General features: G+C 37.7%; 1 long non-coding RNA gene across 1 annotated transcript in view; it reads left to right on the top strand.

Moving 5' to 3' along the window:
- The first annotated feature begins 5,521 nt into the window (after positions 1-5,521).
- LOC126745255 (uncharacterized) overlaps positions 5,522-19,871 on the top strand; it is a 39,536-nt gene continuing 25,186 nt past the window's right edge. The window contains exon 1 of the long non-coding RNA XR_007663482.1: positions 5,522-5,646. This is a non-coding gene — a long non-coding RNA (uncharacterized LOC126745255). The remainder of the gene's footprint in view (positions 5,647-19,871) is intronic.

Here is a 19,871-nt window from a genome sequence, read left to right on the forward strand (position 1 = left end):
TCAAATCAAATAAATTATAACATAAAATTCCAACGGGCATTTGAAACTATATGCTGTCTTTTTTGTGTATTTTTGTAAAAACATAAATTATATTCAAAGCAAGAGTTGTACACCACCTAACACCAAAACGAGAACTTTCACACTCGCACATTTCGCCGACCAAGTTGGCACCCTCAGATAATTAAGACTGAGTTTTAAAATCTCCTGATGATGTCATTTTAATAAACTGTAAATAACGAAAACAACGATTTAAGATATAATAAATTACGCTTACCAGAACATCCAGTTAATTTGGATATTTACTCTCAAGCGTTTTCTTTCCTTAAATTATCACGATAATATGTGTTTCGTTTATCATACAATATTCTAAAACTCCGAACAGCTTCGATTAAGATTTGGTTTGACATATTTATCAAATCAACGGTTTTTAAAATTCTTAGAAACAGTTCCTCATTCTATGCGAAAAAATGCTAAAATAGTCGCAGGCTTTCGGTGCAATCGGCAAAAGTTGCCCTCCCCACAATATGAGATCGTCGCCGGAGAAAACCGAACCGACTGAACGTACCAAACCGATTCAGTGCGCGCGGCCCCATTTAAATACATGTGAAGCAAATCCGGCCGAATTCCGAACGCAAAGAGTGGCATTCGGAACGAACGTTACCAATATATTCCGTTCGGAAACGAACCGAACGTGTGCGTTAAACGAACTATTTTAAAGGTATTTCGCGCATTCGGTTTGTCGAATTCGGAAAACGAATTCGAAAATCGAACGTTTGCGGCCGCCTTAAGAAATGTATATCGGCTTTGGAGGTTGATTTTATGGTTTGATCACGTCTCATTGTGGGATAATTGAAATTTGATTTTTGCTGCTTTCAAAATATTAGAGCTTTTAGAGTTAATTTACTACTGTATTTATTAAATATCTAAAGGTAGGTATATAAAAAATTAATAACAAAAATAATAATAAAATTCTGTGTAATTTTGCATTATATATTGGGTATATAAATAAATCCCAATTTTTATTATTACGGGTTTTACGAGAATCCAGAATATCATCAGACCCTTCAAGTTCGGATTCAAATCATTGATTTGATTCTAATGTATCGAGTGAGGATGAACTAGTAGATATCCTGTTCCAAGGCCACGGGAGACCAAAAAATGAAGGCTACCTCGAAGTTACTGTACCACTGTACAATAAGCAGGAATTTGTTGAGCATTTTCGAGTAAGCAGACCAGTGGCTCAAGATATTAGCCATAGATTTGAAGAAAGTGAATTTTTAAGTCACAATCTGGTGAAAATGGTAAGTTATCAGCCTATCAACAAACATTAATTTTTTTGTGGTTTGCTGGTCATGAAGCTTCTTCATTAAGAGATGTTGGAGATAGATTTGACATCACAATTAGCTCACTTTTTTACGTTCTTAAAAGGATGATACATTTCCTAAGTAGAATGTCACCAAATTGTCATTTGATCTTGAAAAGACAACTATTGAACAACATTTCAGAGAAAATTGATTCCCAGGGGCCATTGGGGCTATTGATTTACAGCCATAGAGAGAAATTTTAATTTAAAACTATCAACAAATCGATATGTCATTAAGCATTTTTTAAGCTTGCTGAAGCAAAAATGGTAATATATAATTGACAATATAGTGCACTTTATTTGGGCCTGCTGTGTACTACACAATTTATCTCTGATGGGAAAAAATTTAATTGCCGAAGCTGAAATAAACATAGAACTACCTTTACCCCCCAACGATACCGGAAAGGATGACGATAATCGTGATATTAATAATCATAGGGATGCTGCTGACTATAGAAATTTTGTTGCTAGACAAGTTTTAAGACAGCCTTGGCATTAAAAGAATGTGGGTGGTGAATCAGCAAACTTGGCATAGGTACCCCATGAAAAATGTTTGTGTCATCTTTATTAAATAATGAAGATATTTTATTTACTGAAGGTCCTTTCTGGCTGTGGGCTTATAAAAGAAAACTGTTGGGACTGTTGTATAGGAATTGGTGTTTAAGTATTTTCTTGGTAAGAAACTGTTATTGATGGTGAAATAAGAAATCTTTGGATGCCTACAAATAAAAATATTGGCTATTTAGAGATAGCTCCTACAGCATATTAGTAAAATTACTATTAACATCAATGGTATGTATTTAAACAAATATATTTATTACACGAATAATAAAATAATTACTTTCATTGAAAAATATTTAATGTTCAAAATAAATAACACAAAATCTAACCAACAAACATATTATATAACGGTTTTGAGTTGCGAAATGTCAACGTCATATCTTAAAAAGATGTTCTAGCACAGTCAAAGTCAAAGTCAAAATATACTTTATTTGCCAAGTTTACAAACTTATGCTAAAAGCTTCCTAATCCTAGAATTTATAAGACAAGTATTTATTTGGTTATACAGGACAAAAACAGAATACAGAATCGATTTTGATTGTACATAGAAGCATCTTTTATATAAACAAAGACAAAACCAAATAATTTTAAATATTAAAATGAATCGCTAAAATATTCTTCAATGCTGTAGTAAGCCTTTGGTAAGATTAATTTCTTTAGTTCTCTCTTAAACTTTTTAAGGTCTGTAACATTCCTAATCGAAAAAGGAACATGATTAAATATTTTACGACTAATAAATATAAGAGAGTTTCTCGTAAGTGAGGAGGTGGGGATTGGAAGAGATAAGTTGCCCACTTGACGAGTATTATGACTGGTACAGGATGGTGGACTTACGGACTTATGTATGAGTGTTGCAGTTTCCAATATAAAGAGTGAGAAAACTGTTAAAATTCTTTCAGCTACAAAAAGAGGTTTACAAGAGACTCTCAGACCAACACCACACAGATACCTTAATGCTTTTTTCTGAATAGTAAAAATTATGTTAAGGAGTCCCTTGGAGCACAATCCCCAAAATGGCAATCCATAACGGATATGAGAGTCTATTAAGGCGAAATTAACTGAACGAGCAAACAACCCCCCCAACTCATGCCTGGCAACCCTGACTGCAAAACAACCAGAAGAAAGTTTAGCAGCAAGGCCCAAAACGTGGTTGTCAAACCTTAAACTCTCATCAATGAAGAGGCCGAGAAATCGACAATAATCCCTACCATGTAGTGGGCTCTGCTCATCAAACAAAAAACCCTCTACATTACACTTAAAGCCCAGAACAAAAGTCTTATCAACATTGAATACAAGCTGATTGCAGATGCACCACTCTTTAATTTTGTGAAGGTCCTCTACTATGAGAGATCTGACTACTTTTTGATCTTTGTTATGCCACAGAATTGTAGTATCATCGGCAAACTGAACCATTAGTCCATGCAGTGATAGAGAGCTCAAGTCATTAACGTATAATAAAAACAAAATAGGACCCAACACTGACCCTTGAGGTACACCACATTTAAGATGTGCTATCCCTGACGAAAATCCAGATGCAACCACCCTCTGTGTGCGGCCAGACAGGTATGACTTCAACCACCCCAAAGCCACTCCCCTAAATCCATAAAAATCAAGCTTTGACAGCAGTATTTCATGATCCACACAATCAAAGGCCTTGGACAGATCACAGAACACCGCTGCTGCAGCCTCCTTGGAGTTCATAGATAATTACACATTCTCCAAGAATCTGAAAATGGCATCCTGCGTGCCCCTAGATGACTGAAATCCATACTGATTAGGGGAGAGCACATTGTATTTGGTCAAAAAAGAGACAATTCTCTTTTTTGCAAGCCGCTCAAGAACCTTGGAGAGGGTAGACAAAATTGATATGGGACGGAAGTTAGAGGGTCGGTCCAAGCTACCACCCTTATGAAGAGAGATAATCATAGCTTCCTTTAAACAGGATGGGAACTCGCCCTGAAGAAATGACTGATTGACTGCCCAAACCAAAGCACCCAAAGCGCTCGCAGGCAGAAGTAACAGCAGACGTGAAGAGATACCATCGGAACCCGAAGACCTATGATTCTTCAAGCACTGAATTGTTTCAAGGACCTCGGTGGCATCTACAGGGTGGAAAAAGAATGATTGGTTGATAGCATTCCGATTAAGATACTGCAATGGATCGCCGTCACTGGGAACTGCTTCCAGCAACTTCTCAGCAATATTAGAAAAATAGTCATTGAAATCATCGGGCCCCAAGTCCGATTCAACCAACCGCCGACGAGAAGACTGCCTACATTTGTTAATGATTAACCAACTTTCCTTCTGTCTGTTACCGGACGAATCTAAGCGCTCATTGTAATACAGTTCCTTTCTGACTTTTATCAGATGCCTATAAATTTTCCGATAATCCTGAAAATAAGACCTGATGAATTGATTGTCAATAGATTTGCGAAGTTTTGCTAAGCATCGCAAATTTTGGGCAGATGTTTTTAGTCCCGCGGTGATCCATGGTTTTCGTCTCTTGGATTTAAGTCTAACCAAGGGAAAGCAGATATTTATTTTATCACGTAATGTATAATAAAAGGAAGAAAATGGTTGTGGAGCAGCCCGTATTTGTTGCATTCCAGTTAAAAGACGAAATGGATTGAGAAAATAAATTCAAATTGTTCCCGCTAAACACTCTCCCAATGCGGCGGCCAGATTTGTTTTTAAAGTCTTTAGAGTCACCAGGGAATTGGACATACACCCCCTCGTGTTCCGATATATCCACTGAGTGCACTGAACAGGTAACACCGTCCAGATTACTGCAGAAATAATCAATAGTGGTCGATGAAGAGGACGAAATACGATAGAGTATATATGTACACATATAGTATATATGTAAGTCCGAAACCGTATGTAACGCGGTTTCAGTCTGGTCATGCGCAACTGCGATATACATCAAACTAGTTTTAAACCATCCTAAATTTCCTGCTAGAACGAACCTAATATATTTAGAAGAATCGTGGCATGACGTAAATAAATACGGTTTGTGTTTTGAATGCGCCATGCTCAAAAACCAAAAGAGTCATACAAAAGCAATATCATTATACAGGTAGCAATACAGAAGGATTTGTTCAAAATTAGTCACTCTTGTTTGCTAAAAATATTTGTTAATTTTCGGTTGATTATGATATGACTGCGGAATTATTTGAAAATTGGTTCTGTAAGGTTTTCTAATTTTATTTTTTTATAAATGTACCGTTTATTTTACATTAAGAAATACGTTCTCGTTTGTCGGTGCTTTGTCAGCTCGAATGAAATAAAATATCAAATAACCATAATAATCGGGATTTCTTTATGTTTATGTTAACTGGCGACTGAAGGGAGGATGCAAGGCCAGAATAGTATTAAAAATATAGTTTGGTGACGGGTCACTCCGAGTTTAGTTCTTTTAATAAGAAAACGTTTTCAGTTGTCAATAATATAATATTGTCTTTTATTTTGTAACTTACCTAGCCTTACATAGCAGCAGTGGAATAGACTGAAGTTTTCGTGTATTCTATTGAATTACTCCGGCTTACTCTTGTTGTTAAAATAGGATTTTCAACAATTGTCAATAGTTATCTGTTAAGTGTTTAGTGAAGTTAAAAAAATCTAAGCGAAGTAGATCGTCTTCCTCTAGCTCGTCCTCAGAGAGTTCCACACAAAGGAAGATAATTAGAAGGTTGAAAAGAAAGTTAAGTAGGCTGTCACAACAAGTAAGTTCAAGTATTACTAGTTGAGTTTCATCTATGAACAATTATTCAGCTTTTAACAAGACTGTTATACTGATATTTGACCTGACTGCTGAGACATTGACAGTTACTGAGTGAATTCAGAATGTTGATAAATCACTATTATTAAGACTCTACTATTTACTAGTAGATTTCGGAGAAATGCTCGCCGGTAGTATGGTAGAGCTAATGTAGCTGGTTCGGGTTGGAAAGACATTAAGGAGCAATTAGAAATGAATTTTCCAAGAACTATAAGATTTGGTGAATTATTAAAAGAAGCCGCAAATTTTTATTATTTGTCAAACCAAAATTTAGGAGAATATTGTTTTGAAAAAGTTTCAAAGTTAAATAAACTTTACTTGTCCATTCCTAGTTTGTTCTAAATTGATAGTGTTAAAGAAAGTCACTGGAAAAAATGTAGCTTTAGCGGCTAAAGCTGCTAATTTCCAGTTTATTGGGGAACTAACCAGTTACTTAAGTAGTGTTGGAACTTCTTATGAAAATAAGGTTAGGGGGGCGAGCGTAAAAATAAAATAGTATCTTATAAAGAACTGTGGTGGTGACTACTTTTTAAATCAATGTAGAAACCTTTAAATTAAGTGTAGGTTATTTAAAAAGTTTGGACATATCAGTGAAGGTTGTAAACGCATGACCGAAAAAAACAGTAAGAGTGTTGCTGTTTCTGACTTTTCTGATAAAATTGCTAATTTATTTCTGAAAACAGCACGTATTAATGCATTAAAAAAAATGCCTTGTTGATTCTAGGTAGCACCCGCACCCTACTGAAAGCATCAATTGCTGAACATTTGAAACTTACTATAGTTAGTGGATCTTCCAAAACATTAACATTATTGGTTAAATTAAGTTATTTCATATATGCCTAGCGGGCCCACTGGTACATGCTATTAACCTAATTTTTAAAAAAGCTGTAGTCTCTAGTATTTTAAAAGTCTCACATGTTACACCAATTTTTAAGAATGGCAACAAAGAAGACATACTACTATAACAAACTACCGACCTATGAGTGTCATATCAAATATAGCCAAAATATTTGAAAAGTGTCTTAACGAGAGATTGGTTAATTTTCTTACTGCTAACAATCTTTTATCACAAAATCAATTTGGTTTTATCCCGAGAGTAAGCACGAACGATGCATTATTTAATTTAACTAGCCATATAGCACAAACACTTGATGATGGAGATAAATGTTTGGTATGATTTCTGGATCTGGCTAGGGCATTCGACACGGTGTCGCATACCATACTCCTTCAAACATTGGAGGCCGGGTATAGTAATTGATTCACATTTCACACCTAAAATGGGATCAACATGTACTATATCTACGGAATAAAATAAGAAGTTTAATTCCAAAATTTTATATTTTGCGTGAAATGTTAAACAAAAAAACAACTATAATGACATACAAAGCATTTGTTGAACCATTACTTGCCTATGGGATATCGGTGTGGGGCGGTATGTATTCTAGCAATCTAGAACAGCTAAGGACTAGTCAAATCTATATTCTTAAAGTTATTTTTAAAAAAGCAAGACTGTTTCCAACTTCTTACCTTTACTCTATTGAAACCTGCAGTATTCGAACACTGTACGTATTGTCTCTTTGTAAATTTACTTATTTAAAAGATTGGATTAAAACAAATTCTATACAACACAAACACAACACTAGGCAAAACATTAACAAGCACTTAAAAATACCATCATCAAAAAGAAATCTCAATCTCAGATCTGCCACCTATTTAGCACCCAAATTTTACAACCTAATTTTACTAGATATCAGGAATTTAAAAAACAAAAAACTTTCTAATAATAATGTCAAAACAATTCATTTGTAATAACTTAAGTCTATTTTTGAAGTTTCTCTGTTACATCAATAAGTATGTAGTACGCTGTTTTCGTGTAAAGTAATTAAATTGTTTTGATATTTACATATTATATAGATGCCACTTTTGATCCAATTCGTTATACAATATTTATTTATTGCACACACAGGTATGCTTACCTAGGTGCAATCTAAATCTGTAAGAATTTATAATAAAAATAATGTTTACTAGAATGTAAGTATTGATTTGTAAATTTCTGGAATAAACTTTATTAATTATTATTAATTATTTAAAAGTAAGTAAGTATTAACTAATAAGTCAGTGATAATCAATGTAGAGGGAGAAGAAGTGGCGGCCATTGTCACAGCTTTAATATTAGATAATTGTCAGCTAAGTTACGAGTTACTACTAGGTGCCGATTTCATAAATCAAGAACATATCGTACTTAGCAAAACTAGAAAAACTGTAAGCATCAGTTTTTTAAATCCACTGTACGGCTGCCTTGAATGGTTTTGATGCAAACCCAATATCTGTTAATACAATAGATGCAATATCCCTGGGTATGTTAAAAGTGGGCAAGGAAGTGAAAGAAGATGAAAAATTAAAACTGTTAACTTTAATGAATAGTTATCGTGATTGTGTTTCATTTTTTTTAAGAGACGTTGGTAAATCAACTGCCACAAAAATGATTAAAATTAAAATGTAAAGAACCCGTAGTTTATAATCCTTACCGGATGTCCGTTTCTGAGAGATCAATTTTACGGGAACTTATTAATGAATTGTCCAATAATAAAGTCTATGAATCTATTTCACCCTTTGCCAGTCCGGTTCTTTTGGTGAAAAAGAATACTGGAGGCTATCGACTAGTTATAGATTAAAGAAGACTAAATCTAAAATTAGTCAAAGAGAAATACTCGTTACCTTTGATAGAAGATCAGATTGGGGGTTTGATCGACTTGGGGGTAGTGATGATTTTATAACTCTAGATATGGCTTTTAGATTTTATCAGGTACCTATGGATGAGACTTTGATTGAGATAGCAGCTTTTATACTGTCAGAAAGACATTATGAACTCCCAAGAATGACCTTTGGTTAGTTAATAATGCTTTAGGAGGCTTGAAAAACACTATAGCTTTTTCATACGTTGATGATATAATCATTCCAAGTAAAACCATCGGACAGAGCTTGGAAAGTTTAAAACTGGTACCTTGCGCTTTACGCAAAAATAATTTAACACTAAAATTCGATTTCATTAACTAAGTTTATATCACTACATACCAAAACAACTAACAATGTACTAGAACGATCATTAGTTCGTGTAGGCAACATGACGTCTTGTGTTAAATTATATTTTTTAAAAAGATTCAAAAGCGGATTTAAATTAGAGACCGTATCCAATAAATTAGAATTTAGATCTCCTCCAAAACAAACCTTAGTGGCCAAAATAAATCTGCGTATTACCAACATTCATAATTTACGAACAATAAGCTTTTGTACTCCGGATGTAAAAGTTAATTCCATACTTGAAAAGTAAATTACATATCAAAAAAAGACAATCAGGTTAATCTACTAAAAAGTAGTATAATAATTAACCTAAGTAATATAAATTAATTTCCCAAAGTAAACCTTATTCCATAGAAATACAATATCCTAATAACCATAGCTACAATAAAATATCATATAAGAAAGAGTATACTTAACGAATGGTCTATACGTATATGTATGCATTACATTTCAAAAAATATATTTTTTAATTAATACAAGTGAATTTCTGATAACATAGAAAACAAAAAAAAACAAAAGAGATACCTTAGAGTTTAGACTACTGTACCGGTCTATTAATATATGGTATATGGTCGTACCGTGGCAATAAACTCGCTATCAGGCAAGTTTAATTTTCTTCCTTTTCATCCCATCTGAATATAGTTTCACCTGCTGACCATACATTATTTTTTCCAATTTTTTTCTTAGCCTCCATTAAGAACTCGTAGTGTTTCCTAGTCAAATCTTCAAAAATGGCGTAATTCGATTATATCAAAGCTTTTTTATTATTAAAAACTTTATTACGCTTCCAATTCTGGACAAATGTTACTAAAATGGGCCTTCCCTTGTCGTCACTCGGACTTTGGCCAATACGATGAACGCAGTCAAGGTCTTTTCTTTCAACTTTTCTTTAAATTTTCTTATTTCGAATTTTCAATAATTTACTTCTTCAAAAAGTCAAATATATTTTTATTTAATTGGCTAATGGTCTTTTATCAATCAATCAATCAAATATGCTTTGTTGTCAAAAAATTTAAAAAATTTTGTAGACAAAGCTATACATAAAAAGCAAAACACACAAATATATAAATGAAAATAAATAAGTACTAAATAAATATATACAAAACTGGGTACAAAAGACATAAATTGTACCTGGTCAAATTTCCTATACTAAATGTAAAATGTAAGAAAATAGGAAAGTAAATAAAAATAGTAACAAGAAAGTAAAAATAAAAAAAGTAAAAAAACAAAAACAGTCAAAAACATTACTACATTGTTTAAAAAGTCATAAAAAATTTTATAGAAATTTAGCAATACAAAATATTGCTATTCTACATCATAAAAAATTTAATAATTAGCCAGTGCGTGCATGATACTCAAAAATGAATATTAAAAAAAAATCATCTACTGCATATAAAGCTCTCTCCAGTAAATATGATTTCAAAGCATTTCGAAATCTAGGAAAAGATGTCAATGATGTAATTTCCAAAGGCAAATGATTGTGCATTTTTTTAGCTCCGTAAAGAATATAGCTTTTTATTAATTCTGAGCTTGGGATTGACACATAAAGATCATGCTCTGCGTTTCGAAGTGGATAACTGTGATTTGGTCTATTAGGAATTTCTGATATATGCTTGCGAACCAAGCAAATAGATTCAAGAATGAATAAAGATGAAAGAGTTAATATTTTAAATCTTTTAAACATTTCTTGGCAGTGAGCTCTACGATCAAGTCCTAGTAAATAGTCAACCGCTCTCTTTTGTAGTTTAAAAATGCGCTCAAACTGAGTCGCACAGCATGTGCCCCAGAATGGAAGGGCGTAACGAAGATGGGACTCAAAAAGGGCATAATACACTGTTTTTGATGACGAAAGATTTAATTCCCTGGAAACTGATCTTATGGCAAAACAAGCTGAACTTAATTTTTTAGATAAAACATCAATATGTAATTCCCACTTCAAAGAGCTGTCAACCATAAGTCCCAAAAATTTCACAGATTCAACAACGTCCAAGCTGGTGTTGCTAAGTACAAAGGGTTGGATAGTACCTTTATAAGATAGGACCACGATTTAATGTTGATAAGGTCTTTAGCAATAGTTGCATGAAGTGCCGCAACATCCGGATTGCTCCATGTAAAGCTAATATCATTGGCAAAGAGACAGATTTTGCCGCCAATGTTAAGATGGGCCATATCATTAATAAACAGCAAAAACAGAATTGGGCCCAGAACTGAACCTTGAGGTACCCCACATTCTATTGGTCTGCTAGAAGACATGGTCGTATTAACTTTCACAAGCTGACTTCTGTAGCTAAGATAGGACTTAAACCATTCGAGAGGCGTTCCTCTGAACCCATAGTGCTGTAATTTGTTGATCAAGATAGTATGGTTTACACAGTCAAAAGCCTTCGAGAAATCACAGAAAATTGTTGCTGTTGAATGATGATTGTTTATACTGGAGTAAACACTGTTAAAAAGGGAGAACATAGCATCATTAGTGCATTCATTACAAGAAGCCAAATTGATGGGGAGTTAGTATTTTACATTTAAACAGAAATGATAATAGCTTTTTTTTAACCAATCTTTCTATGATCTTCGATAATGTTGGAAGGAGAGCGATTGGACGATAATTTAAAGCTAGCTCTTTATCTCCACCTTTATGCAAGGGAATAATTATTGCAGTCTTAAGGCAGTTAGGAAAGACCCCATTTTGAAATGATTTGTTAATTAGGTTTCTCAGATGGTTTAAGGTGTTATCAGGCAGATTTGAGAACATTTTTAAAGTAAGACCATCTGTACCAGATGATAATTTGTTTCTTATTTTATTTATTGTACTTTAAAGCTCTGTTATTAGTACAGGGGTAAAAAAAAACTCTGTGAGTTTTCATTAGAGAGATATGAAAGTGAATCATGAGAAGGTGTTATAGTAGTCATTAGGTTTTTAGCCACGTTTACAAAGTAATCGTTGAGATTCTCAGGTGAAAAGGGGATAGTGCTAGTTGAAGAAGGCTTATTTCTTAATTAGTTAACAATATACCATGTTTCTTTAGCAACGTTACCAGAATTAGCCAGCCTGTTATTATAATAAATATCTTTTGCGGCTTTTATTGCTTTTCGATATAATTTCCTGTATAGCCTTACATAATTATGAAAAAATATGCTGTCCGAAAATTTTTTTAGGTATGATAAAGAGCGCATGTTCCTTGCAGACACACGTAAGCCTTTAGTGGACCAGGGTTTATGATGCCTAATTTTGATGGGTCTATAAAGAAAGGACTTATTCGCAATACTTGACAAGGTCTTTACAAATCAAGAAAACTCACCATCGATATCATCAGAGATAAAGACCCCAGTCAGCTGTTTAACATAGATTCTTGAACTTCAAAAAAAAATTTTTACCAAAAATACGGCCTAATTTACGAAAATTATTTTTGCTTAAAGTGTCAATAGTAAATCTGGCCAAAACAGCTTCATGGTCAGAAAAACCTGAATTGAGAACAGTACAATCGAACGATGTACATCTTTCACTCATCAGAGTAAAAGACGACACGATATAGTAAATGGTACTGGAACTATTTTTAGTTATTTTCTCTAGACTTTCACTATTACTCTCTAGACTGAAGAGATTCTTGAGCAACACACACACTGAAGTAGTCAATATTAAGGTCGCCACACAAAATTAATTTACTTTTTAGAGGCATGGATTCTAGCCAGCTTAGAAGTTTTAGACAGAACATCTGTACATCAGCGTCAGGTGTTCTATAAACACAAACAAATAGAGGTCATATAACTTATGGTGAACGATGGAAAATTCAAAAAGTTTTTTAGTACCTTTGTCCTCTACATAATTTCGACTTGTGTATCAAACAACTATTTAAAATCTTAAAATTATGCATAACAAAAGCTCACCTAATAAGATGATGTGTTAAGTGTAAATTTTCTTGAATGTGAACTCAAAAACTTCATTTAATCTTCCCCACATAAGTCAATTGACAGCAGCCACACCTCTATTTTTTATTATTAACAGTACTTTTTTTAGTCCATAATTAATCTTTGGTAAATCTTTGTTTAAATGTTAAAAGCCGAACGACAAAATAGAGCTCGAAAAACTAAAGTTGATCTTCATATCATTAAAGTCATGAGATCAATTTCGAAATTCAGTATTATTTTAATAATAAAACCCTTAAAAGCAAAATAATTTGATCATTGTCTATGATCACATTATTATTTTAAGAAATAATGTCATTTTGTCGTGTCTCTTAATAGCTTAATTCATTTTAAGAAAATGACCTACTGTTACTATTTATTTGAAACAAAAATATCTTGGTTAATTATGTGAAATATTGCCATCTGTTTGTAATATTTTCCTCAATGACAAAAAATATAATTTATAAAGAGAAAGATAGAAGAAATTTGAGTGGAAGTTTTAAAAAAATTAACTGTCTTAAAACGGATAATTTTAAATTAAAAAAAAAAAAACTCCATTTGACGGAGACCCGAACGTAAAATTATACCTCATTACTAGACTTTAATGTTATTAAAATATGATGTTTCATTGAATTTAGATGGCTCTTGCTTTAATTTCATATTTGGAATCTTTTTGAGTACAAGACTTTTACTCAACTGTATATGGAATGGATATGGCGTAATAGCTGCGATCAAAAATAAATCTGTTTTTGTATTTTCAATCACACTTTTGCTAATAAGAACAATATATATATATAATATCGTCTTCCGTAAGATCTACGGATTCGAAGTTTCGATCATTGATTACCTACAGATTTAATTTGTCCAATATTTAAGAGCCGCACTGTACAATAAGGACAACTCAATCAAAGTTGTTCTTATTGTATAGTGCGGCTCTTAACTGCTCCCCAGCAGAAAAATGGTCCTTTAAAAATCTTATTTTTCGAATTTTTATTTTCTTTACTTTACTTTTCTTGTTTGTAGAGTTTATATTTTTTGTCAATGTCAAAAAACGAAAAAAAAATAAGAAGTATTAATAAATAATTCAAGAACTGGAAGCTAATATTTTTACCGACGCCAATAAATAGGTTCGTTAGAAAATCCTCAAAGAATTAAGAAGGGCAGTAACAGATTTTAAAAATCTGCTATTGAAAGTTCGATTGTTGTCTGTCACCTATACGGGAACTTGCCTAATTTTCTAATTTAAAACTAAATGCCCGGTGTATTTGTACATATTTTACATTAAAGTAGCTCTTTTCTAATTAATTAAATTAAATAAATTTCATGCCTACAAAATGCAAATCCATAAAGAAGTTAGTGTTCCTCGCCACAACAGGGGAATTGAGTTTTGTGAAAATGTGATAGCTACACTTACTTCACAACCTCAGGTTATCAAAAATATTTGTATTTGTGATGAGTGCAATTTCTATTTAAGTGGGTACATAAATAAACAAAATTGGCGTTACTGGAATGACGAGAGCTCAGAAGCAAAGTTTACAGAATAGATTACTAGTATTCTATTCTGTAAACTTTGTCAGGAGTATTTAGAAAGAGTAGTTGAATTGTCGAAACAGTGGGCTGCCAAGGCAGCTGTCCATATAGGTCTCCTGATGGACCCGTCATGTCCCACCGGGGGTTACCAGAGACCAACGGCCTTAGAGAAACCGATAAGGCTCTCTGGTCCGAAGGACTTAAAGTCACTCGGTACACTGAAAGTGTTAGCCAAGTATTTGAACCTAGCGCGTAAGTGCTGGGCACTCCCCGACTATATGGTCAACGGTTTCATCCTCCTCATAGCACCATCGGCATTTCGGGTTGTCCGTAATACCGATAGTATGGAGATGGCTTCTTAAGTGCCAGTGACCGGTTAAAAGACCTGTCATTAGCCGAATTTCGCGTCTTTTTAGGTGTAGTAGATTTTTGGTGAGACAGGCAGAGGGCCCACCTATGTGCGCTTTGGCCTGTCTCATACCAGGGGACTCAGTCCATCTTCGGTGGGTCCACTTGTCCAGCAGACCCTTCATTGACGCGGCCGCAACGCATTTGGCGATATCAACTATGGGTTCCGGCCCCATCGGCACAGTCGCGGATTCCAGTCTGGCAAGAGAGTCCGCTTCCTCATTACCTGCATGGCCTGCGTGGCCAGGTATTCAGACGAGCTGCAGCCAACCTGCAGTTTTTTTTAGAACTTTTATGCACTCTCGTACAAGCTTAGAGCTTACCTTTGCGGCCGTGATAGCCTTAATGGCAGCTCTGCTATCAGAGCATATTGATACGACTGTATTGCGGTGTCCGCAGCTTAGGATTTTCTGTCCGCATTTTAATACAGCGAATACTTCGGCCTGGAAGACAGTGGCGTGCTCCCCCAGCGAGTATGCCCTACTGGTATGTGGGATCCCACCACAAAGCCATGATCCAGCTCTGTTATTCATTCTGGAGCCATCTGTGTACCAGATGGTCCCCCTATTTAGCAAAGCAGGTCTGTTGGAATGCTGTCACTCATTTCCCTGCAATGTGCGTCACGAATCCCTCGCAGTCCACAGTCACTGGACCATGCAGTCACTGCCCATCAGAAAAAGAGGACATTCCTGTATGGCCCGTGAACAAATTTTTGCGTGACCAGTCTCGCCAACACGTAGTTCGCCGAGGACGTATAGCCTGTACGCATTACAGTAGCTCAGCAGACTCTCAAGCGCTCTAGTTGGCGTCGTTTGCATGAAACCCGTTATGCTGAGACATGCAAGAAGTTGGACTCTGTCCAGTTGAGCACGAATTTTCACTTTCTCCGTACATGGCCACCAAACGATAGCCCCGTATGTGAGAAGAGGTCTCACAATGCGCGAGTAGATCCAGTGGAGGATCTTAAAAGACAGACCCCAGGTATTGCCGAAAGCCCGCCTGCAGGCCCATAGCGCGCAGGTGACCTTCTTCATTCTGGTGTCTGCATGATCGTACCAGGAGAGTTTGGGATCTAACTTGATTCCCAGAAATCCAACTGTCCTGGAGTATTGCAGCTGCGCGCCACCCAGAGATATAATAGGGGCGTGCCAAAGTTACGTCTCCTCGTGAATAGTAGGATCATAGAGAGACACCATATGTCCACCATACACAGGGCTCTCATCATAGGGCCCCACATTGAGACGGCGTCTTTCCCCGGGCAAAGGATTACCAGATCATCAGCGTAGACCTGTGTGTATAGGCCAGCATTGTTTAAAAGATTTATCAGGCTGTCGACCACAAGGCACCACAAGGTAGGGGATAATACACCTCCCTGCGGGCAGCCCCTAGGCGCCAACGTTTCGACAATCTCGTTGTTGAGCTGGGCAGATACATGACGTTTCGAGAGCATGACCTCTATCCAGCTAACCAAACAGAGTTCTGAGCCGCGGCTCTCGAGTGCTTGGCAGATTAATGCGAAAGAGGTGTTGTCGAATGCCCCTTCAATGTCTAGAAACGCACCCAGGCAGGCCTTGCCACTCCCCAGAGGTCCGTGGATTTGCCCGCCTAATAGGCGTATTGGTGTACATGGAGTGGTTTTTTGACCAGGATGCTTTGCTTAAGGTACCGATCAATCAGCCTCTCCATCGCCTTTAGCATAAAGCCGGTAAGACTGATAGGTTGGTACGATTTGGGATCTGTAAAATCGCTTTTTCCGGGTTTCGGAGTGAAGATAACTTTACTTGACACCATAACTTTGGGACGTAGCCCTGAGCAAGGGAGGTCCTGAATAGTCTGACTATGTATGGGGTTAGTACTTCTAACCCGTTTTGCAAAAGGCATGGATATTATCCATCCATGCCCGGAAATTTTAAGGGGGGGAATGTCTTGATTGCCCATTTCACCCTCTCGTAGGTAATTATTCTTCTAGCAGTCTCGAACTCTAAGCGAATCGGAGCCCGAGAACAGCTAGGAGGATCGCGAGATGAGTTGGAAGTGGGTGCGCAGCATGACCTTCAGTGACTTCCGCTCATTGGTAGTAAAGCCGCCATCTGGAAGTGATAGCGACCCCACTTTAGTTCCAGGTTCCTTGGACAGAACTTTGTACAGTCGTGCTGCGGAGGGTGTGTTTTCAACGTCATCGCAGAACCGCCTCCAGTACTGTCTTTTGGAGTCCCTGAGTGTCTTTTTGTATTGCCTTTGAACTGCGTGGAATGCATCCCAGTCAGTGGCAAGCTTGGTGCGCTCAGCCCTGCGAAGGAGCCGACGCGTAGTGTCACGGTGCTTTTCCGCGTTACTGTTCCACCAGGCATTCTTGGCATTGGAGGGTCTCCGTCTGAGGGGACAGCTGCCCTCGAATGCCGCGATTATCGCACGAGTCAGGTTGGCAGTCCCGATCTCTGTGTCGGCCGGAAGTGTGTACCTTGCCGGCATGTCCGCAAGACCACCGACTAGTTCCTCTCGAAAGTGGTCCCAGTCAGTGCACCTTGGATTTCTGTAGGCTGGAGTGTGGCACCATGCCTGCTTCTTTAATTCAAAAATGTGCCTGTGGTCCGACATTGTGACCTCAAGAGACACTCTCCATGAGCTGAAAAGGTTCAGAGTACTAGGTGAACAGATATTAAGGTCAATAATTGATTGACCCCTATTGCAGTAGAAAGTTGGGACACTGCCTGGGTTGAGTAGTTCTAGGCCATTTGAGCACAGGAAGTCAACCAGGCAGCGGCCCCTTGGGTTCTCATCTCCGCATCCCCAAAAGCCGTGATGTGAATTCGAATCGCAGCCCATGAGAAGCGGAGACCTTAGTCTTCATAGTATTTGACCACCGCAGTGAAGACCGGGGGGGTGGGGATGATTCAATTTCGATGGGAAAGTAGGCAGAGCAGACTACCAGATCCTTTCCCGTGTCCATTGCCAGTTTGACGGCTACTAGGTCCCTTGTAGAGAGACCTGAGAGGAGAAAGCACCGCACATTCCTAATAAGGATGGTTGCGCGGGGATTCTCACAAGGAACATGTTTATGTAATGTGCCGCCAGTTAACAGGCCCTTAACAGAGCCCTGGTAAGTCCAGGGCTCCTGTAATAAGGCGACCTGTAATTTTTAAGCTCCAGAAGCCTCAGGGTGTCTTTGTCAGACTTATGTCTAATACCCGGGATCCTTAAGATAGCCAGGATCTCCAGGATCCTTAAGTAAGCGAAGCATGGAGGGATCCACTGTTGTCAGCGTGACCCCCTCCCAATGGGAAAGACTTGGGAGTGCCCGACGGAGCCAATCCAGACTTTCTTGGTTCGCGGCCGTTAACAGAATGTGGTTCCTGATCAGCCGCGGTGGATGGAATTGCAGTGACTGTGCCTCAGTACCGGACGAAGTCCGCATTATGGCCTCAGTCACCGAGTCCACGAATTGTAGCAGCTGTTCGCCAGTAAAACCGATCTCGGGCTGTGCCGTTCGGCACACTGCCAGCTGTAGCTTGGCGCTGCCGGCTGATCGCGCATAGCTGACTTGAGGCCGGGACTCAGCGGTCCGCGGTCTCTTAGCCCCGCCAGCGCGCTTGTAGGCGTAGACCCGGGTGTTCTGAGCCTTTTGGTGCCTGGTCCCTCCTTAGTGGAAGCTCTAGGCTTGCAAGCCTCTGAGGTGCCAGGGCCGTCGCGGAAGCCCAGCCCAGGGAGCCCTTGGCCTCTTCTGCAGCCCTAGCCTTCCTTCTCCTTCTTTTTTTAGAACCGCAGAGGTTCTTTCTTTTCAGCTGTGCCCTGTTGAGAGCTCCAGATTGTCAATGTTGACATCGGGGATTACCGAGTTCCCTGCTGAGGCAGAGCCCTCAGGGGTGGGAGAATGTGTGGGCCCATCAGAGGAAGGCCCCGCAACAGGAGCTGAAGGAAAGGTGGGCTCTGATGTATCAGAGCCCGCCATAGTGGAGGAGGAACGAAAGGGAGAGAGTTTTTTTTGTTTTTTGATAGTCCATGTTGGTCCCACGAGTATATCGGAAATAGCGGTCCACCCAGGCAGAGCCGTTTACCTGGGTAAGGCTGGATACTCTGGAAGGTCGCCCGGTATTCCAGAGGGAACGTCAGCGACCGTGTTTTGCCCCTCGGCCATTTATCCCTCGGCACGTTGCCTACACACCTTGGATTGGGTTAAAGAAGAGAAGAAGACACGCAGGAAAAGACGAACACTAAGAAAGAAGAACAGCAGGCCAAGGGCGGCACATAGTAAGCAGAAAGAAGAGAAAGCAGAGGCACACCCAAGAATAGCGGAAGAAGGGTGTGACTCTAGTCCAACAATCCCAACTGTTATTGCCGGGGATTTTATCGACGTCCAGTCTAGATCTACATGATTTAGTTTCAACAGGGTTACCGCGTGTAGGATGCAGGCAAGGCCTGCATACTCCCGATCATTGACGGGAGTATCCTGTAGTCTTGGTAGTTTGATGACTATGGATGTGCTAGCCAAGAAGAAAAACAAAAAGTTCTCCGTGCAGGTCCAACAAACTACCCAAGAGGTGTGCTAGGGACCGTTCAGCCTTACATCGATTAGAGCCCAGACCACCTCCCCAACCCCAGAAAGAGTAGTAGTGAGATAGTATTTAGAGATATAGCGTATGTTCTACCCAATATCTCCACAAAGTTGATGTTTAGATTGCTAAATTATGATTGGTTTATTATTTATAGAGCCAAATTTAAAAGACGAAATATATGCTGGCATGCTGGAAAGATCTATTAAACCTATAACTGTTCACGTATTGAAGAATCAGAAAGACAGTGTTAGAGCATCAGACATGGCAATTTATCTTTGGAAGAAAATTCATTGTAATGTAATTAGGATAAGGCAGCTCTTCATTATGTAGTTTTAGTTAGGTGATTGTTAGAAAATAATTATCTTAATTAATGGAACTGGGAGGAGGCCATTTAATGGTCCTATTAAATGGCCTCCTACATCACCGGACCTATCGGGACTTGATTTCCTTCTCTGGGGCTCCATAAAATCTGTTGTTTTAAAGACACAACCTAACAGAGAAACGATTGAAAGGAATACTTCAAGAATGCTAAGCTATTTTTAAAGAAATACTTATAACAAGAGTTTGAGAATAATTTCTATTATTACCTTGAAAACAAAAAAAACCATTTGAAATTAATAATAACAGAAGCAATTATAAATAATTAAGAAATGTTTCACTTACTAAATAGAAAACCTACTATTTTCAGATGAGA

This window comes from Anthonomus grandis, chromosome 15 (genome assembly GCF_022605725.1).
Source record: "Anthonomus grandis grandis chromosome 15, icAntGran1.3, whole genome shotgun sequence".
NCBI lineage: Eukaryota > Metazoa > Arthropoda > Insecta > Coleoptera > Curculionidae > Anthonomus > Anthonomus grandis.